The sequence below is a fragment of the Eleutherodactylus coqui genome, chromosome 1, assembly GCF_035609145.1.
Source record: "Eleutherodactylus coqui strain aEleCoq1 chromosome 1, aEleCoq1.hap1, whole genome shotgun sequence".
NCBI lineage: Eukaryota > Metazoa > Chordata > Amphibia > Anura > Eleutherodactylidae > Eleutherodactylus > Eleutherodactylus coqui.
Window position 1 is genome coordinate 322,002,038 of NC_089837.1, and position 20,905 is coordinate 322,022,942.

Here is a 20,905-nt window from a genome sequence, read left to right on the forward strand (position 1 = left end):
ATTCTGTGGATTTAGAAACTGCAGCGTATTTCAAATATGCAGTGGATTCTGCGTTGAAATCTTCCACCCCATGTGGACAAGTTTTGTAAAATCTCATCCACATGAGTTGTACTGTAAATGCTGCGGAATTTCCACAGAAAAATGATGTAACTGAGATTCATATCTTTGCTAATACACTGTAAATTTGGGGCTGCATGGTGCATTTTGGTAATAGAGGATCCACCTGGCTGGCAGCTAAAGCTTGATTTTGAACTGTAGAAACTCACTATACAAAAGTCTCCAGGTAGCCCTAACATTATAGAGGCATTTTATCAGACACTGTAATGTTCTTCACATTTCCTCACAGTGGTAAGAATAAAGGTGTGACAGCCATGCAGATTTCTGTAGACTGTTAGTCTTGGGGAAACGTTACAATAAATTATGGCTCATTTTTGCTAGTAGATTATTCAAGCTTACTATTGAGGTGCTACTATCCCCGCCAACCCTCCATGATTGGCTGTTTTCTCAGCATTTAGTGTAATATGTAAAAAACAGTAAATGTTGTTGGATGGGCGCAGCTTGCAGCAATTCATGAATAAGGGCGTAAACAGATGAACATGTTTTTTATGGGGGGGGGGGAGGGGGAACTCACGTTTACAAAATGTGATGAAGCAAACAAATGGATTTAAATGGGTCCGTTATCATAAGTGTGGGTCTCACGAGTAATTCCTGCTTGCTAAAAAAAATACGACTTGTCCTATCTTTCTGCGTGTTACGCAAAAGGCTGCCAAAGCAGTCTATGGCAGCTTTAAAAAAAGGAAGAGGAAGGGTGTGACCCAACGTACAACCCTTGTTCATGCACAAATACACTCTTTTGCTGTGAACGTTTTTGCGCATACGTTCGTCTGTCGAAGCCCTATGGCTGACTAATTTCTCCATAGGAACTAGCATTAAGTTAATAAAAACTAATGTAAGACTTTAATGTGCGACATTAATGTACGACTATCTCCTAAGATTCCGTGGTCACAAATCTTCGTGTCTGTCAATACTTTATACTGTCCTAGATGCAAGACAGTTTCCTTTTATTCCTTGCACAGTCGTGTGACAGACACCTGCACTTACAGTATACTATAACACTCATTCTGCTGACTTCTGACAGGCCATAGTTATGTACCATCCATTTTCACTCCGTAATTGTAAGATGAATAAGTTGACATTGTATTGCCTGTTTCTGATTTTATTCTCTGAGGTTTGTCATTCCAATAAACTGACAGTATGGAATTTTGAAAAAATTTTTGAAGGTTCACATTGGTAAGTAAATAGAGAAAACATGTATTATTCCATTAGGTATTATAATTTATCATACGAATTTAGTATAACTATGTTCTTTTTACTTTTAAAATGCAGCATTGTGTCTAAAAGCTGTGTATCAGACACACAGGCCTAAAAGCCCATAGCAAATTCATGAGCAGTATAAGATCTTAAAGGTGAGCTGTGATTGGCTGCTATGGACAACAAGTACAGTCTAAGGGCTCGTTCAGATAGTGGGTTTTGGTGCGTACGTAGGTGCGTACATACGTTCGTACCTAGGTAAGAGCTAAAAACACGCGTGAACACAGCTGCGTGCTTGTTGTCAATGGAGCCGCGGCTGCAGCCGGTGGCTCCATTGAAAACAATGCTCTGCCGGTCCCCTGCATTCTTTTCCAGGGAAGGGTTTTACATGTAAGCCCTTCCCTGAAAAAGAAACATTTTAGTGCAAAACAAAAAAAGAATTAAAAAAAACTTACCTCTCCGCCACTGCTGTGACCCCCGCGGGCATGAAGAACACATCTGCCGCATGCGGCAGATGTATCCTTCACCCCCGCTAGTTAAAAGAATTCCCTGCTGCTACATCTGCCACATCTATGGCAGATGCAGCAAAAGGAATTCTTCAGTTCTCAACCGCAGCTGTCACACATGACAGCTGCGGTAGAGAATCCTGCTGCCGGCATCCTGTCAATGGCTTTTCAGGGAAGGGCTTTATAAGCCCTTCCATGAAAAGCCATTTAAAATAGTGCAAAAAATAAAAAAAAAACAATTCTCACCTCCCTTCAGTTGCCGGGGCTCAGCCGCGACTTCTAGCGCTGTCCCAGGCTCTGTAGTTCTGAGCTATCAGCAGCCGGGGATTTAAAATCCCCGCCTGCTGGTAGCTCTGATTGTGGTTGGCTGAATTGCTTCAGCCAATCACAATCAGAGCTACCAGCAGGAGGGGATTTTAAATCCCCAGCTGCTGATAGCTCAGCAGCGCTACAGAGCCGGGGACAGCGGTAGAAGTCCCCGCTGAGCCCCGGCAGCTGTTAGTGGCTTTGCAGGGAAGGGCTTCATAAGCCCTTCCCTGAAAAGCCTTTTAAAATAGTAAAAAAAAAAATAGGTACTCACCTCCCTTCAGCTGCTGGGGCACAGCCACGTCTTCTCCTGCTGTCCCCTGCACTGTGTTGCTGAACTGCTGATCTATCACCAGCCGGGGATTTAAAAACCCCGCCTGCTGAAAGAGCTGAATGTAATTGGCTGAGGTGCTCAGCCAATCACAGACAGCTCTCACCTGTCATTTATTCAGATCAGCAGTTCAGCACCACAGTGCAGGGGACAGCAGCTGAAGGGAGGTGAGTATCTATTTTTTTTGTTTTTTAAATCACTTTTAATTCATTTCCAGGGAATGGCTTATATGTAAAGCCCTTCCCTGAAAAAGAATTCAGGTGTGCCAGCAGACCATTGTCTTCAATGGAGCCTCCGGCAGCACCAGCGGCTCCATTGAAGAGAATGCCTGCATTTTTATTCTTTCTTACACTAAAATCTTTCTTTTTCAGGGAAGGGCTTATATGTAAAATCCTTCCCTGAAAAGGAATGCAGGGAGCCAGCAGGCCATTGTCTTCAATGGAGCCGCCGGCAGCAGCACCGGCTCCATTGAAGAGAATGCCTGCATTTTATTCTTTAGGGCTTATATGTAAAGTCCTTCCCTGAAAAGGAATGCAGGGAGCCAGCAGGCCATTGTCTTCAATGGAGCCGCCGGCAGCAGCAGCGGCTCCATTGAAGAGAACGCCTGCATTTTTATTCTTTTTTACACTAAAATCTTTCTTTTTCAGGGAAGGGCTTATATGTAAAATCCTTCCCTGAAAAGAAATGCAGGGAGCCAGCAGGTCATTGTTTTCAATGGAGTCGCCGGCAGCAGCAGCGGCTTCATTGAAAACAATGCCTGCATTCCCTATGGTGCACGCATGTCCTATCTTTGCAGGCACGCACCTGCAAAGTACGGACATGTGCACACACCATAGGGAATGCAGTGTTGTAAATACAAGTATGTGTTTGTGCGTGCGTATGCACGCACCAAAACACGCTCGTCTGAACGCACCCTTACAGTTACTCTATTATGTGTTTTATTATTTAATTTTTTTTTCTTTTAGTTTACTCACTGAAGTTAGAGTTTTGATTAATTACGCTTCCCAAATTATTATATTTAAGGGCTCGGTCAGACGAGCGATTTTTTTTGAGCTCACGAATAGCCACACTTAAAAAGCGTCTCTATTAGAAACAATGCTTTCCAATGAAAGCGTTCACATGCATGTTTTTTAGAAGCACTAAATTGCACCTGCAAAAGATAGGACATGCGAGTGCAAATGTAACTGTTCATGCGATTTTTCTACACGCAATGTGTGACTTTTTTAACGCTGCTATTCATACGCTAAAAAAATAGCCTGTCTGACTGAGCCCTAAAACTGTATTAACTATTTGCTTTTAAACAAAGAATCATGTGGAAATATATTAAGACCAGCATTTCAAACTTCAGTCTTAACATTATTCCTGCCTGCATACAACGCTTGTGCACCTACATAGAAATGTACCCTAGGTCCGATCTGGAGTACAGTTTGTAGTATAATTTATGCCATTGGTCTGGTGCAGCCACAACCCTTTTCAACAAGCCACACCCCTTTTCAGGAAAGGGGCATATGGTAAGTTAGTTAACAGAGTAAATTTTTAAAAAGACTGACACCTGGGAAATAATTACATTATTAAAAAAAGGAAGTATGGCTTACTATTTTAACAACATACCACAATATTCAAACTAATATTTCAAGGGGATTTCTGGAACTTTACTATTGATGACTTATCCTTGGGAATAGTTAGCAATAGCCGAATGGTGTTGGTCTCATGCTCATTAACCCCAATAATCATGTAATATCGGGCCCACTGTCATTGTGAACAGAGTCTCATGCTTATACTTTGTCCACATTGCAGTGGGCTGGGGTGGTCGTTGTATGCACAGCTCCCATTGAATTCAAAGGAAGTCGTGCTTCCAATTACCAACCTTGCCAACTCCCATGTGGACAGCGCGGACAGCTTCCACTCTGTCCACACTGACAAGAGGCTTAATATCATATAACTGGATGAGTGGTATACCACAACTCAGTGTAGATGAAGGATCCTGAAGACAAGTTTACAATGGCTAACAGTGGTTATACATGGACACAGTTTTTTTCCAAAAAGTTTCTCAGTTATCTGTAGTAATACAAAAATAATAATAACAATAATATTTTCACTTCTTGTAGTACAGTGATGATGACATGACCTTAGGCCATGTGACCACTGCAGCTGACTGTAGATTAGCTTGAGCGTTCACATGGCCTTGATGTTTGTGACTCAATCGCTGGCTCTCTGGACCTGCAAGTCAAGTATTGCAAGGACTGGGAGTTGATGAAACTGCAGTTGCAGTGGAATGATGAACGTCAGTATCATCTGTCTTCAGTAATGTTCTTAGAGTAGGCTGATCCACTTTTGGAAAAATGAATTCCCAGACATCACCTTTTAAAATCATATAACAGTAAGACTATCCTTGATGCCAAGAGCAACCACTCAAAGCTTAGCTTTAATTTTGACAAAGCACTATAAGAAAAGAAAGGTAACCTGTAATCAGTAGCTATGGGCACCAAGTAAACGTATTAGAGAGAAGTGATGACTGTTTTGTTAGAACAATTTTGTTCTCTGCTGTAGACATATTGGTTTAAGACCAATATATAGCATTATTCATTGATTATGACCTCAACAAAATCTATTATGTTCTTCTTTTTCTTTGACATTGTTTTTTTTTATTTTGGAATGGCCTGTGGTCATCTTCCAAAATATTTTAAAACAAAAAACACTCATTTCTCCATTATGGTAAAAGTGCGACACATAACTATCATGGGATCAACATCAGAGAATCCATACTGGTGAACCACAACTAAGTACAGATATATGCTGGTAACATTCAAGGGCTCTATTTTTTAACCCTGTTTTGGATACATCATTTCTGATATTTTTCTTTAAAGGAAATACCTTTATCTTTAATTTGAAACTGACTTTTTCTGTTTTTCCTTTTTAGAAAATTTTCAAACAACTTATGTTTGACAATGAAAAACAAGAATTTCCCTTAATAAAAAGATTTTTATTTCATCTGAGAATGAAAGTATCATATACATTTCTTAACCTATGAAATACAAAAACTTTAAAATTGATTACTCATCTTTACAATATATCATTATTTGATTTTTGTCAAACCAGCCCTATTCAGACCCTCAAATGTGTTATTAAAATTGGTGGCACTTTCTTCACTGCATACCAGACAAGGCACGCTACATTTCATAACAGCAATGATTGGTAATTTTTAGAGATGAGCGAGCACGCTCGGATAAAGCAGGTACTCGAGCGAGCATCTCTCGAGTAACTGCTTACAGGTCTGAGCAGGCTCGGGGGGATGGGGGGGCAGCGGGCGGGGGGAGAGAGATCTCTCTCACTCCCCCCCACTACCCCCACCTCCCGCCGCTCACCCCCGCCCCCCAACGCCCCCCCCCCCTCCCCCGAGTCTGCTCGGACCAGTAAGCAGTTACTCGAGAAGAGCAATGTAATTTTCATTCCAGCTAACAAATGAACAGAGGGTCAGTAGCTTGAGAGACCATATTGCTCACCCAAACGCTCGAGTCTCTTGATCCAGATAGGTATGGTTTCAGAATTTTTGCACCACGCTTGATCACATCTTTGACACATATTCAAAGGATTGCTCATCTTTGTTGGCCTGTCATTTTGGAAACCCACCAAAGACATACTGTAAGAGACCACAATCCTTGCTGGAGCACTGCGGTCTCATCTCAGGCTAGTAATGTCCCACTCACTCATTATATGGAATGAAATGAACTTATTTCCATTTTATGGAATGTGATTGTGTTTTAAAAGGAGTGGCACACAACCTTAGGGCTCATTCACATGAGCATGCTTTTCACGTTCTAATAGCACGACAAAAAAATTGCATAAAGCTCGGTAGGAAATAGCGTGAATGGGCGATTTCCAGCTGTTAAGTCTCGAACTTAATTAGCAGTTGGATGGCCAAATTGGATGGCCAACTTCCAAAAACCTATGCAGAGATTAGTAAATCAGCAGCACCAAAACAGTATTAAAACCTAATCTATTGTGGTATCCTTGGGGGGAACAACAACCAGGGCTTTAGGGACAGGGCTATATGTTTTAGTGTGTATATGCACAATTACACACATGATACTAACTGGTGACTGCTGGTCACATCTCATTTGCTTTCACCATTTGCCCCTTTATTTTAAATATTAATTGATGTTTTCTTTATCTTTTTGGATAATAAATCATTTAGATTAGATTTTAGGGGATATTACCTATGCGTATTTTTTGTCTTTGGCAATTAGAATTGTGCTTGTATGACCAGGAGTATTCCTAGGGCAATTTCATAGGATCAGTCACCTGCATAGGATTTGCTTAAGAAATAGTTAATTGTTGCATTTTTTTTAATTTTGAAAAGGTTGCGTAGTATCGCATTTAAGGAAAAAAAATATGTCTGAAAAATGAACATTCAAATACTGGAATACAAGTTTCCAACACTTTATGGCCAGAATATCTCCAAATGCCTGAATCATACTGAAAAAGCAGGGGTGGGCATTTAGATACTGCCTTCCTGTAGATTGGACTATAAACTGTGCAATTACGCATGGGAAATCAGGGAAAGGAAGTGCAAGACACTGAACTACTGGCAGAATGCTAGGCTTGCTACATGCCCTCTCCCTGAAAGTGGATTTCAAACTGCAGAACAACAGAAAAGACCATCTGAGCCTAGGGTCACACGGGGCGGATTGCCGTCGGAAATCTCGCGGTTTGGCCGCAGCAAAAACCGCGAGATCTCCGCCGGCAGAGCCGCCGCGGTTTAAGCCGCGGCGGCTTTGAAGCGGTCCGGCCGCTTGCTCTTCCGTTGCGGCCGGCGCTCCCATAGAGGAGAGCGCGGCCGCAGCGGAATGAAAAAAAGAATGAGCATGCTGCTTCTTTTGAAACCGCGGCTGCGGCCGCCGCAGCCGCGGTTTCAACCGGATTTACCGCAGCGGATTAGCCGTCCCGTGTGGACGAGATTTCTGAGAAACCTCGTCCACATGGCTGGCTAATCCCGGGCTTAGCGGCCGCGGGCGGTTTTGCCGCGGGCGGATCTGCTGCGGCAAAACCGCGGCAAATCCGCCCTGTGTGACCCCAGCCTAAGGAAAACCTAGTGCATTTAATAAAAATTGTTGAAAACTCAGGTGCTCGTTAATACATACATACTTACTAATGCTTTAATTTCATATGTTAATACCTATTTTATATTTGAATCTATAAATAGGTGATAAAATGTAAAGAAGAAATGTGCAAATGCATTCTCACTTGCAGAGCTGTATAAAATTGTGAAAATGTTAGATAAGCACTGATATGCAGTAGTAAAAGAAAGTGGGAAGTATAAACATCTCCATAAAAGGTTTGGAAGTGTGCACAGCTAAAGATAAATTCATAAAAGATTTTCTGACTTAAAAGTCAAGCAAGTACAAACATTAACCCTAATATGCATTGCTATTGCATTGACCCCTGGTAATTATTTAACTTTTAGTTTCTAATTTTACAATTTTGTATTACTAATGTTGTACCTGTAAAAATGTTTTTAAAGTCAATAAAATGTAAAATGAGAAATATTTTAATATTAAATTTAATAGGTGCAAGTGAAAGGCAAATAAAGTTTTTTTAAAGGGATGCTGAATTATGTCCTAGTGTTAATTTTTATCACAATAAAAAATGTAATTTAATTCTAGAAAAACTGTTGTTGACACAGAAAGTGAGAACACAAGCACTGAGCCTTCAGGGGTGGGGAGAAGCAGTGCAAATCCTATAGTGATTGTGGAAGTAAGTATAGTCAATTTCAAATGTTATATTTGCATCTTAGTTTTATTATGTACAATTTTATTTTATAGTGAAGAGCTGTACTAAATTCTTAATTTACAGAGTATTTATTTTAAATACATTAGTTCAAACGCATACAATATATTGCTTGTAGATTTATTTTAATCTCTTACACCTCGTTGCTGTTCCTACTTATAGCCTGCAGATGCAATCAAAATTATTCAACCCCTCCATTGCAAATTAGATTTGCCAAATTTACAAATGTTCAGCTGTTTGCAAACAAAACAATCAAACAAGAACAATTTAAATAGCTCAACCCAACTAATATAACATGTGGTTTCTTTAAATTCAACCCAAAATGCCACTTTTAATGACTAGTGCAATCTCAGAATGATTCAACCTCCTGAGTAGAATTCCTAATAAGACTACAAGTTTGAAAATTAGGTGCTGTCTCAAGCACACCTGATGCAAGTAATCGAAGATTGCATTAGGTGTTCTAGAGATTAAACACATCAAATACCTGGACTGGCTAGGGCTTTGTTTACTGTGGTGTTTGATTGAATATTAATAATAATTCAAGTGAGTAAGAGAAGAGATCATTGTCTTACACAAAAGGATAGCAAAGACACTGAATGTTCCTAGAGATGCGGTTGGGAGCATAGTTCACAAATACAAAGTTAAAGAATCACTGGCTACACTACCTGGATGTGGCAGAAAGAGGAAGCTATCACAGGCTGCCTCCTGTTTCCTGATGAGGCAGGTAGTCAAAAACCTTTCAATGATTGTAAAAGACCTGAAGCAAGATCAGGTGGCAGCAGGCACTGATGTCTCCATTTGCACAGTAAGGCACATACTTAATGCTGAAGGACTTGATGCCCAAACTCCAAAACATATACCTTTAGGCTGGATTCACACGAACGTATATCGGCTCGGTTTTCACACCGAACCGATATACATCGTCCTCATCTGCAGGGAGGGGAGGCTGGAAGAGCCAGGAGCAGTGCTGTGAGCTCCCGCCCTCTCTCTGCCCCCTCTCCGCCCGCCTGCACTATTTGCAATTTGCCTAATTCTCAGAACTTAGCCCCCTCCCGTCCCGCTTCCTTTCACTGCAAATAGTGCAGAGGGGTGGAGAGAAGGCAGAGAGGGGGCGGGAGCTCAGTTCCTGTTCCTGGCTCTTCCAGCCTCCCCCCCTTCCCGCAGATGAGGACAACATACATCGGCTCGGCGTGAAAACCGAGCCGATATACGTTCGTGTGAATCCAACCTTAATGACACAAAAGCAAATTAAAAGTTGACTTCTGTATGCTCAAGACTATAGAAAAAAGCAGGTGAAGTTTTGAAGAATTTTGTTCTGTGAAGTGATGAAACAAAACTGTAACTTTTTGGACCATTGGATCAGCGGTATGTCTCAAGGAGGAAGAATGAAGCATATACTTAAACTAGCCTATAGTGAAACATGACAATGGCTAAGTGATGCTCTAGGGCTGTATTGAGCAAAATGGAGTCAATCAAGTATCAGGAAATCCTAAGAGAAAATATTATGCCTTCTGTGAGGAAGCTGAAGCTTGAGCATCATTGACCCTCCCAAGACGGCAATGATCCCAACCATACCTTAAAGTCCCGCAGAGCTTGGTTTCCATAGTGACCAGACTTCAGCCCTATTGAAAATTTTTGATGGGATTTGAAGAAAGCAATGGCAACATGCAAACCCAAGAATATTACTGAGCTGGAAGCCATTGCCCATGAGGAATTGGTTAAGGCTACCTGTCCATGGCTGAGGCAGAACATTGCTAGCGATATTACGCCATAGGGGAGCAGGGGGAAGAACTGACAGGTCTCTGTGGTGAGCCTATCTAGTAGATAGGCTCACCGCGGAAAACTGCAGCATGCCGTGATTTAAATCACGTGAGTGGAGAATCGCTATGATTCTCTGCTCATGGACATCGGGCTGCACTTTCCATAGTTCTCCTATGGAAAATGTTCACTGCGTTACCAGCAGCCAGGATTATCGCCATGGATAATCCAATGACAACTCACCTGTGGACAGGCAGCCTAAGATTTCTCAAGAATACAGTCAGAAGCTCGTGTCTGATTATACATCACATTTGCAGTAGGTCATAACAGCAAAAAACAATGAAAAGGAGAGCACACAAATACAAAAGACTGTTTGCATGGTGCACTACATGTATCAGGATGGTCTGACACTTTGTATCTACTCTGTGCAGGAGTATACACCAAGCAGCCACCTATCTCTATATAGAAGGTTGTGTTTGTGGCTGTCTCATCGGTGCCCTCCACAGGTGTAATTGGCAGTATGGCTGCCTGCATGATGAGGTTGATGCACATGTTTGCCCTCCTGTGTCAGTAAGTATATAGCAGTTTTCAGGGATTGAATAATTTTGATTGCAACTGCATTTTCATTTGTAAGCACTAAGAACAAACCCTAGCGCTTCCAGGTGTATGAGTTACTGGCTGTTTGTGACTCCTGTAAAACCGCAAGAACAAAAAGCTAAAAACAACTGAAAGAGACCCCTTGCCCAAATTGCTAACATCTGAATCTCTATATAGATCTAGCAGGTATAAATGATGAATGCATAGGGTGCAAGTATCATCTAAAAGACAATGCCCATTGGAGTGAGTTTCAATATAAAAGTGCCTGCACACAGCCGCTTCCAAACTGCGCTGATGCTGATGATCTCTCCTCGTAGTGCTGCCATATTGGTGATGCAATAGTTGTCTATTAGATAATAAAAGTTGTAAGAGAATGCTCCTCCCATTCTAAAGTTCTGTTATTGTCGTCAGGTTGAATAAACTCAAATTGTGCCCTGTGTGTTCTGCACTTATGTCTGCTAGATCTGTACAGGGATTCAGCTAATAGTAGTTGTCGCCAGATGTCTAGTGGATACATATAGTGAAGCGCGGCTGTTTCTGTTGTTTTCATTATTTGCATCTGTGTTAAAATTTTTGATTGTGCAAGAACTATAATACATAAGCTACACCCCATTGTTGAGGCCTAGAATTTGACTGTGATCGTTAATTTGCACAACATATTCAACTAGTATTTATCAAGATTTCAAATCTGCAATAGTCAGATTTTGCCCTATAGTCTCTTTTTTTCGCTAAGCTTCTCAAAGCACATGGTTCCATTTGTCTATTTACATTTCCAGAATTAGTATATCAGCAAAAAGAGCTCACATTTCCATACCTGTAAAATACATACCGTAATCAAAAAGGCAGTTTTTTTCCTCCCTATTATATGAACTACAAAACAAGAAAGGTACTGTAATATTGAACCTTGAATCAGTTACCGATTCTGCAGTAAATATAAATGTTTTACTGTGCTGGATTTAAACATTCCTGAAGATCCGAACAGACATGTTACAAACTATATATACAAGGGATTTAAAATAATTGCAGATATTTTTACTTTTAGGCCTTAGGCACACGGGCGTTTTTTCGCGCGATTTGTGGATCGCATGACGGATGCCATCCGCAAATCGCATGACCGGGGCCAAAAAATCGCCCGAAAAATCTGCTCCTAGCCGCGTTTCATTAGAAACGGGCCGGAGCTGTCCAGCGCATTGAATTCAATGGAGCTGGCAATACAGCCGACTCCATTGAAAGCAATGCGCTGCGGGCGAGCGGGATGAATTGTCGGGAAGGGCCTTAAATATATAAGCCCTTCCCTGCAATTCATCCAGAAATGTGTAAAAATAAAAAAAAATGTATACTCACCTTTCCGCTGCAGCCGGAGTTCAGTGGCGGCCGCCGGCAGTTCTCCTGAACTGCTTCTCTATAGTATTCAGCAGCCGGGGATTTAAAATCCCCGCCTGCTGAATGAGCTGCCTCTAATTGGTCACAGCCTGACCAATCAGAGGCAGATCTCACTCACACACCCATTCATGAATTTATGAATGGGTGAGTGACTGCTGCCTCTCATTGGCTCAGCGGAACCAATCAGATTGATCCCTGCGTTTGAATTAAAGGGACTCTTAATCTGGTTTTATTAGCGGACTGAAGGGCGTGGGCTGGGTGGTGGATTGAGATGAGGGAACCAATGTAGGGTGGCGCAGTGCTATGGAGAGCTTTGTGGGTGAGGGTAGTGGGTTTGAATTGAATTCTATGTTTGATGGGCAGCCAGGGCCGTGACTGCCATAGGGCAGAGGCATTCGAGTTGTGGCTGGACAGGAAGATGAGTCTGGCTGCTGCATTCAAAATGGTTTGGAGGAGGGAGAGTCTAGTGCAGTGGAAGCCGATCAGCAGCGAGTTGCAATAATCGAGTAGAGAATGGATGAGGGCAACAGTTAGTGTTTTTAGCTTGTCCATGGTGAGAAAGGGGAGGATTCTTGCAAAGTTCTTGAGGTGCAAGCTATCTATCTCTCTATCTATCTCTGGTATAAATTATACTTATGTATTATACTGTATGTACTGTATATAATTGCACACTTTACACACAATTAAAAACTGCATCAAAAACACATTCAAAGACCACAAAGTTTTTAATAGTGTATGCAGTTTCTTAAAAACGTTTGTGGTCTTTGAATACGTCATGCAAGTTTTTTATGTGTTTTTCTTAATTGTGGTTCAAAAGTACAACAAAAAGCCTGAATACACGGTAAGGCCACTCTCACACGTGCATTCAGAAAATGCACCTCAAAATCTTGGCTTTTCTGACTGCAATTTCAAGCAGCATTTTTAACCCCTTTATGACACGGCCCTTTTTTTTCCCATCTTCGTTTTTTCATCCCCCCTTTAAAAAAAATCATAACTCCTTTATTTATCTATCAACGTCACTGTATGAAGGCTTGTTTTTTTGCGGGACGAATTGTAGTTTTTAATGGTGCTATTTAAAGTACCATATAATGTACTGAAAAACTATTTAAAAATTCTAAGTGGAGTAAAATGAAAAAAAACAAACATTCCGCCATCTTTCAGTGTGTCTTGTTTCTACGGCGCACACACTACAACAAAAACGACACGATATCTTTATTCTATGGGTCAGTATGATTGCTACGATACCAAACTTGTATAGTTTTTTTTCTCTATTATTTTCTGCGGTCATCTTGTGCGCGCAATAACTTTTTTATTTTTCCGTTTACGTAGTTCAGCGAGGACTCATTTTTTTGCGGGATCTCCTGTATGTTCTGTTAGTACTAATTCGGAATACATACGACTTTTTGACTTTATTGCTCTTTTTTTCACTTTACTTTTAAGTCCCCCTGGGGGACTTCAATATGCAATGCTTTGATCGCTCCTGCAGTATGACGTAATGCTATAGCATTACGTCATACTGCATTCTGACAGGCAGCCTACCAAGCCACCCCACGGGGATGGCTTGATAGGCAGTCTCTCAAGGCAGCCCTGGGGCCATTCAGAAGGCCCCCGGCAGCCATAACACCTGCACAGCTCCCCCGATCTCACCGCGGAGGGCCGTACGGGACCCTCGAACATCGTTCAGGGGCTTTAAATGCCGCTGTCACACCGCAACCTCTCTGCATACATACCCCGATGCTCCAGGACGCAAATGTACGTCCTGGAGTGGAAAGGGGTTAAACGCATGCCACAGATTTTGAAAGCACATTTTCATGCACCCCATCATTGTGATGCATGAGGAGGTGTGTTAAAAAATGTGAAAATGCAGACATAAAACAGATAGCTCTCAAAAATTGCAGTGTTAGAAACATGCTTGAGCTCATGTCTGAGTAACCCCAATAAAATCAATCAGAGTGCTGTACCATGGTTAGCACAGCGCTTGGGGTGCTGCACTAATAGCGGTAAAAAGCAGTGTGTGTGAGAGTGGCGTAGGTGGTTACAAACTTTCATGTAGTGCAGCAAATGAGTCATGTTTAGAAAGAGTACCCCTAGTTCATGTAAGGAAATTCGTTTTGAAGCTGTATGCAGCATGATGTAAGTATGGGTAATGGGGGGAGCCCAAGCTGAGCTTTTGCACCTGGGCCCCTGACCTCTAGGTATACCCCTGAATGTACGGCTGGGTTCACACAGCGCGGATTTGCTGCGGTTTTGCCGCGGTTTGCCGTTGCATATCCGCACTGCGGCAAAACCGCTGCGTTTGCAGTGCAATGCAGCACAAATGAGTTTTGGCAAAAAGCTGTTCTCACAGGGTGGATTTTTTCCGCACAGCTGCAGTGCGGAAATTCAACTGCGGTGCGATTTTCAAAGATGCAGCATGTCCATTCTTCTGTCTTTTTCGCAGCGCTTTTTTGTCCATAGACCTCTATGGACACAGCAAAATACGGGGCAAAAAGTAATAAAACACTGCGGAAAAAAACGCTTGCAGTTTTGCCGCAGAAGCAATGGAAAAACCGCAGCAAATCCGTCCTGTGTGAACTCAGCCTAATGGCTGGCCCACACTTCCCATGCTGACTTGCATAATCTTGCTTTAATCAGCTGCAAGATAGCATCTGAATGTCTGCCCTTTTGTTGCATGCAGTAACTAGCAGTGTCCTCATGTCCCTGTTACTAGAAAAGCTAAATGCCTAACTACAGCTTGTAGACTGCAAAGGTGCTGGAAGGGTAATATCTAGTGGCAAGCACTTCAAAGTTGTTTTTCAGTGGTAAAACAAAGAACAAATAATGCAAGTATATTAAAAAGATTGATGATACAAACATAGGCTGAGAGCTGCCCCTGATTGGTCCCTGCGCTGAGCCAATCAGAGGCAGCACTCACTCACCCATTCATGAATTCATGAATGGGTAAGTGAGAGCTGCCTCTGATTGGTGAGGCTGTGACCAATCAGAGGCAGCTCATTCAGCAGGCGGGGATTTTAAATCCCCGGCTGCTGAATACTACTCGCAGCAGTTCAGGAGAACTGCCGGCCGGCCGCGGCTGAACTCCGTCTGCCGGGACCAGGTGAGTATATATTTTTTTTTTGTTTTTACACATTTTAGGATGAATTTCAGAGAAGGGCTTATATTTTTAAGCCCTTCCCGAAAATTCATCGTGCAATCGCCGGCAGCCCATCGCTTTCAATGGAGCCGGCTGTATTGCCGGCTCCATGGAATTCAATGGGCAAACATCATTCTTCTCTGCCACAGCTGTTACAGCTGTGGCAGAGGAGAATGATTCGTCTACTATATGTTCTCAATTGGGTCGGCGCTGCTGCCGCCGGCCCCATTGAGCGCATATAGAGAAGAGAACAGGAATCGCAGATCGCAGATAGGTGCGATCTGCGATTTCTGTTCTATAATTTATTGGATGAGCGAATAAAAAGCGCTCATGTGTCCGATACCATTGCAAAGCAATGGTTTTATAAAATCGCCGGACGCATGCCCATGCGCAAATCGCGTGAAAAAACGCCCGTCTGACCGAGGCCTTAGTCTATTTAAGTTGCAAGAGTGTTATAGTATTATGTGGATAATTTAGTTCAACAAGTTCTACTAATGTTCCTAAAGGTGTGATAAATTATTTTCTATGGTATGATCTGTTTTGGCTTCTACCTGTGCGTTTTGTATGTACTTTCTACTGATTAACAGTATTGTACTGTATTGCATCTGATTTTCCGAAACAACTTTTGTTTAAAAGTATTTTCTGAATTAAGAAAGGGGCGAGTTCATAGCCCTTAGAACTTATAAAAAGAAACAACACTTAATCCACATTTCAACCTAATTGGCTAAAATAGCTAAAATAGAAAAATTGCACAAAAGATCTTTTTCTCCTCATGAACTTACTACCTTAACCAAACTCTGTAACTCCCTAAAGGACACCTTGAACGTCAAATCAAGCCTAGATTATTTGAGGTCATGATATAAATTTTATTCTTATGGAGACAAGGGAAGTAAGGTTATGTCCTCCTTGATTAAAAAAGATATGGAAAGTGCACATATCAAGGAAATACTTTCGGATCAGGGTTACTTATTCTCACATAGCGTTTCTACAGCTAACAAATTCTCCTCCTAATAAATTATACAATATCAGATCTGAAAACACTGCTTCTTTAATTTATAGTAGACTCTCCAAAATACGCAATTTCCTTGACACTGTGCATCTGACCTCCTTGTCACCTGGTGATAGTGAAACCTTATTAGAACTGGTCACAATCCAAGAAGTGTAAAAGGCTTTTTCTTCCAATCCCTAGTAGGAAAAGCCTGGTCCCTGATGGGTTTCTTATATCATATTGCAAAAGTCTTTTGACATTCTAGCATAGAGTTTGGTTAACATAACAACGTAGTACGTACGGCAAAAAAAGACATATGTACATCCAGTTCAGCCTATCATCTCCCCCCACCCCAAGGTTGATCCAGAAACAGGGCAAAAATAAAACAATAAGGTAGAAGCCAATTTTCCCCTTTTAAGGGAAAAACAATTCCTTACTCCAATCTGGGAATCAAATAAATCCCTGCATCACTAACCCTCCTGAAGTTATTAATGATTATAACATATAATATTGTATTGCTCAAGAAAGACATCTAAGGGGGGGGGGGCGTGGCCTGATGCAGCGAGAGGAAGACGTGTAGAGCCTCGCTCCGTCTCTAAGACCCTTCTAAAAGCGACTTCCAGCTACCCCAGCAAGATTAAACTGCGTGGAGAGACTCATAAAGCCTTAAAGAGCAACATGCCGAAGCGGAGGAATGCGAGGACACCGTTACACAAGGTGTCGGATTTCTTCGCATCCCGCGGCCCGACACAGGCACAACATGCAAGCAAAGATGGCGCCGCTCCGCGCAACAGCCCGGAAGAAGAGAGAGAAGATCTGCAGGCAATAACAGCGTCTCCAAAACCAGCGGAGGCACAAGCTGTCAGCGCAGAGAAACAGAACGGAGGATCTCCGGGAGCCCGCCGGCAGGGAAGGGTGAGTGACAAAGCCGACAGGCTTCATGACAGCGCGGTAGAATCACTCAAAATGGCGCTGATTAGCCCCCACCTCCCAGTGCCACCCTCCTCACCCTCCATAAGCCCGGAAAAACAGAGACTTCGTCTCTCCCCTCCATCAAATGTATGTCATCAGAGACTCACCTTTGAAGAGGATCTAATACATGATGTTCCCTCTTCTGGCCTCCCAGCATCTGAAGATTTTATTAAAAGTATGATTCTTGCACTGCATGGATCCCTGCAGAGGGAGTTCCAAACCCTCTCTGCAACAGTTAACAAATCCATGCAGGATATAGAGACACGTACAGACCATGTTGAAAATAAAATGAGCGAAGTCACAACATCACATAATAACCTAATAGACGCTCATTATGCACTGGAAGAAGAGGTAGAACTCATTAAAAGCAAACTAACTGACGTGGAAGATAGGAGTAGGAGGAACAACATCAAATTGAGAGGCATTCCTGAGAGCGTTCCTCAAACAGGCTTAAAACAATACCTTCTTTAAATTGATCAAAACCGTTCTTCCTGACTCCAACGACCAGGACTGTATAATCTACAGAATTCATAGGCTTGCCAAGCCGAGTTTTCTGCCGGACTCTGTTCCGAGAGACGTGATAGCCAGACTACACTTCTTTCATATAAAAGAGGAATTGATGGCGGCGTCCAGGAAAACCCACCCGCTACCGTCTCCCTATGCCAATATTAGCTTATACACGGACTTATCACAGTCCACAATACGAGCCCGGAAGTCCTTTGCGACGGTTACTGCAGCTTTGAGATCTGCCAAAATCCCTTATAAGTGGGGCTTCCCGACAAAAATCATGATCCATAAGAACAATGTCATGCATATCATTTCATCCCCAGAAGCAGGAGAAAGAATTTTAGCAAAATGGGACATTCCACTCCAAACCTCGGCGCAGGTGGCCAAGCCTCAGAGATTTCAAGGCTCATCCAACAGACGCTCGCTACCCTCAACGCCACCAAGAGGAGAACAAGTCAGTTGTGAATGAACCACTGCCGACTTGACTAGCCGGGGCTACAAAGCGTGAGTACAAAGAAGGGTCTTACCCTGCAAGGTGGACTTTTATTCCCCCCAAAACACAACAGGTTAAACCTGCTATTTTGTAAAAGTTGACTGTTTGAATTCTCAGGTCTTACTAATATTTGGATAGTAACCAATTGATATATTACTACTCAAAGGAAGACCTATATTTGGTTTAATGCATTATATTTGTATTGTTTTGTTTTTTATTCAGACTGCCAGACAAAATTTTAATACCAAGCACTCTCTAAAAATACATTATGTCCATTAAGATATATTCGCAAAACACAAAAGGACTAAACACTCTATTCAAAAGATCAATGATCTGGAAGGATGCCAAAACGAATAAGGTAGATGTACTTTGTTTACAAGAAACACACTTTACAGAAAGTACCTCCCCTAAGTTTACAAACAAAAATTTTCCCCAGATTTTTTCGGCTAGTGCTCAAAATAAGAAACACGCAGGAGTGCTGATAGCCTTCAGAGAGGGCCTTCATGTCTCCATAGCAGAACAAATATCCGATTCAAAGGGAAGATTTATCATTCTGCACAATTGATAATTCACCATTCACGTTAGCCAACATTTACGCCCCAAGCAGCTCTCAGATATCTTTTCTAAATAAAATAATAAAGAAGATTAGAAAGATCCAAAAAGGCAAACTAGTTATCTGTGGGACTTCAACATAATCCCAAATAAAGTACTAGACACCACGGCTCGCAACAGGACTGCCGCAATACTACAACCTTGGCTACACAAAGAAGGTCTTTATGACACTTTCAGATGCCTTAACACTACATCAAAAGAATTTACCTTTTTTTCCCCGAGACACAAAACCTTTTCCCGTATAGATCTATTTATAGTGGATAGATGGACCCTCACTTCAGTATCAAATTCCTCCATAGGAATAACCACGTGGTCAGACCACTCTCCCACCCACATAACCCTAAATACCAACGCCCCTTTCAATCCCACGAGAATATGGCGCAACGACACTAACCTATTTAAAGCTCCAAACGCCCAAGATCAAATAAAAAAAACATTAACAGAATATTTTGCCTTGAATGAGAGCCCAGATATAAGCAGCTTCACTCTTTGGAACGCTCACAAGGCAGTGATCAGGGGAATTCTGATAAAATTAAAGGCGCAAGAACGAAAAAATAGACAAGCTAAAATTAATACACTACTAGAAAAAATTAAAAAACAAGAAAAAATCGAACAAGACACCCTCCAAAGTAACCTTCAATCAGAGCTAATCCAGCTAAGAAGAGAACTAAGGAAAGTACTACTAGACGACTACAACAGAAACCGTACTTATGCCAAAGCCAACTTCTACGCAAATATTGACAAGCCATCGAAATTAATGGCCAATTTGGTAAAGAAAAGACGAATTAAAGCCAAGATACCTTTTATTAATTGTAGTAAAAATCCCACAATACAGATTTCTCATCCACAGCTAATTGCGGAACAATTTTCAAAATTCTATGCTAGTTTATATAACCTAAAAGATTGTACAACAACCCCTCAACCCACTCCAGAGATCATAGATAGATTTCTGAGCGGATTGGCTCTACCCTCGGTGGGTTCACAAAAAGAAGCACTCAATAAACCAATCTCCATTAGTGAAGTAAACAAAGCAATAACCTTATCTAAAAACCAAAAATCTCCGGGACCAGATGGTCTGTCCAGTGAATACTATAAATTCTTTGCCCCTATATTGTCCCCTTATCTAACCTCTACTTTTAACGAGTCTATGGCAAAAGGGACAATGCCCGAGGAGATGCTCCAAGCTATAATAATAACACTACCTAAGCCGGGCAAGGCTCCCACAACACCAGCTAGCTTTAGACCCATCTCGCTCCTAAATACTGATATAAAAATATACTCGAAGATATTAGCTCTGAGACTGCTGGAAGTCTTACCTGAAATAATCCACAGCGACCAGGTGGGGTTTACAAGGGGCAGGAACGCCGCGGATGGTACAAGAAGAACCCAAAACCTGGTGGAAATAATGGGCCTGAGTCGGACGCCTTCTCTCCTCCTTTCCCTGGATGCAGAGAAGGCGTTCGATAGGGTCCACTGGGGGTTCGCATTTGCGGTCCTCCGGAAATTTGGCGTGGGAGAAAATTACCTGCGAGCGGTCCAGGCTCTATACACAAAACCTTCCGCAAAGGTGCTGGTGGATGGAGCTCTATCTTCCCCCTTTTCCATAACTAACGGTACCCGGCAAGGGTGCCCCCTTTCCCCACTGTTGTTTGTGATGGTTATAGAACCGTTGGCGGAATTAATTAGGACAGCCACAAAAATTAGAGGAGTACCAACTAGTTCACGTCAACATAAAATCGGACTTTTTGCTGACGATGTTATTTTATCCCTAGAGGATCCCTTAAATTCCCTGAGAGAAGTGCAAGAATGCATGTCACAGTTCAGCAACGTCTCTTAATACAAACTGAACTCAGACAAATCACAAATATTGGGGATTAATGTAGACAAAAGACTAAAATTAGACATCCAAAAAGAATTTCCTTTTCAATGGCACACAGAAATACCTTATTTGGGAATTAAAATATGCCAAGCTAGAGCAAAAATCATAGCATCCAATTTAGAGCCACTATTAAACAGCTTAAGGGGAGAATTGGAAGATATCGCAAAAAAAGAACTCTCATGGTTTGGGAGAATAGCAATGTACAAAATGCTGATTCTACCAAAGATTCTCTATTTTTTTCGTACATTATCTCATCCTATTCCTGGAAACACAATTGCGACCTTTCAAAAACAATTATCCGAGTTTATTTGGAACAAGAAAAAACCAAGAATAGCAGCATCA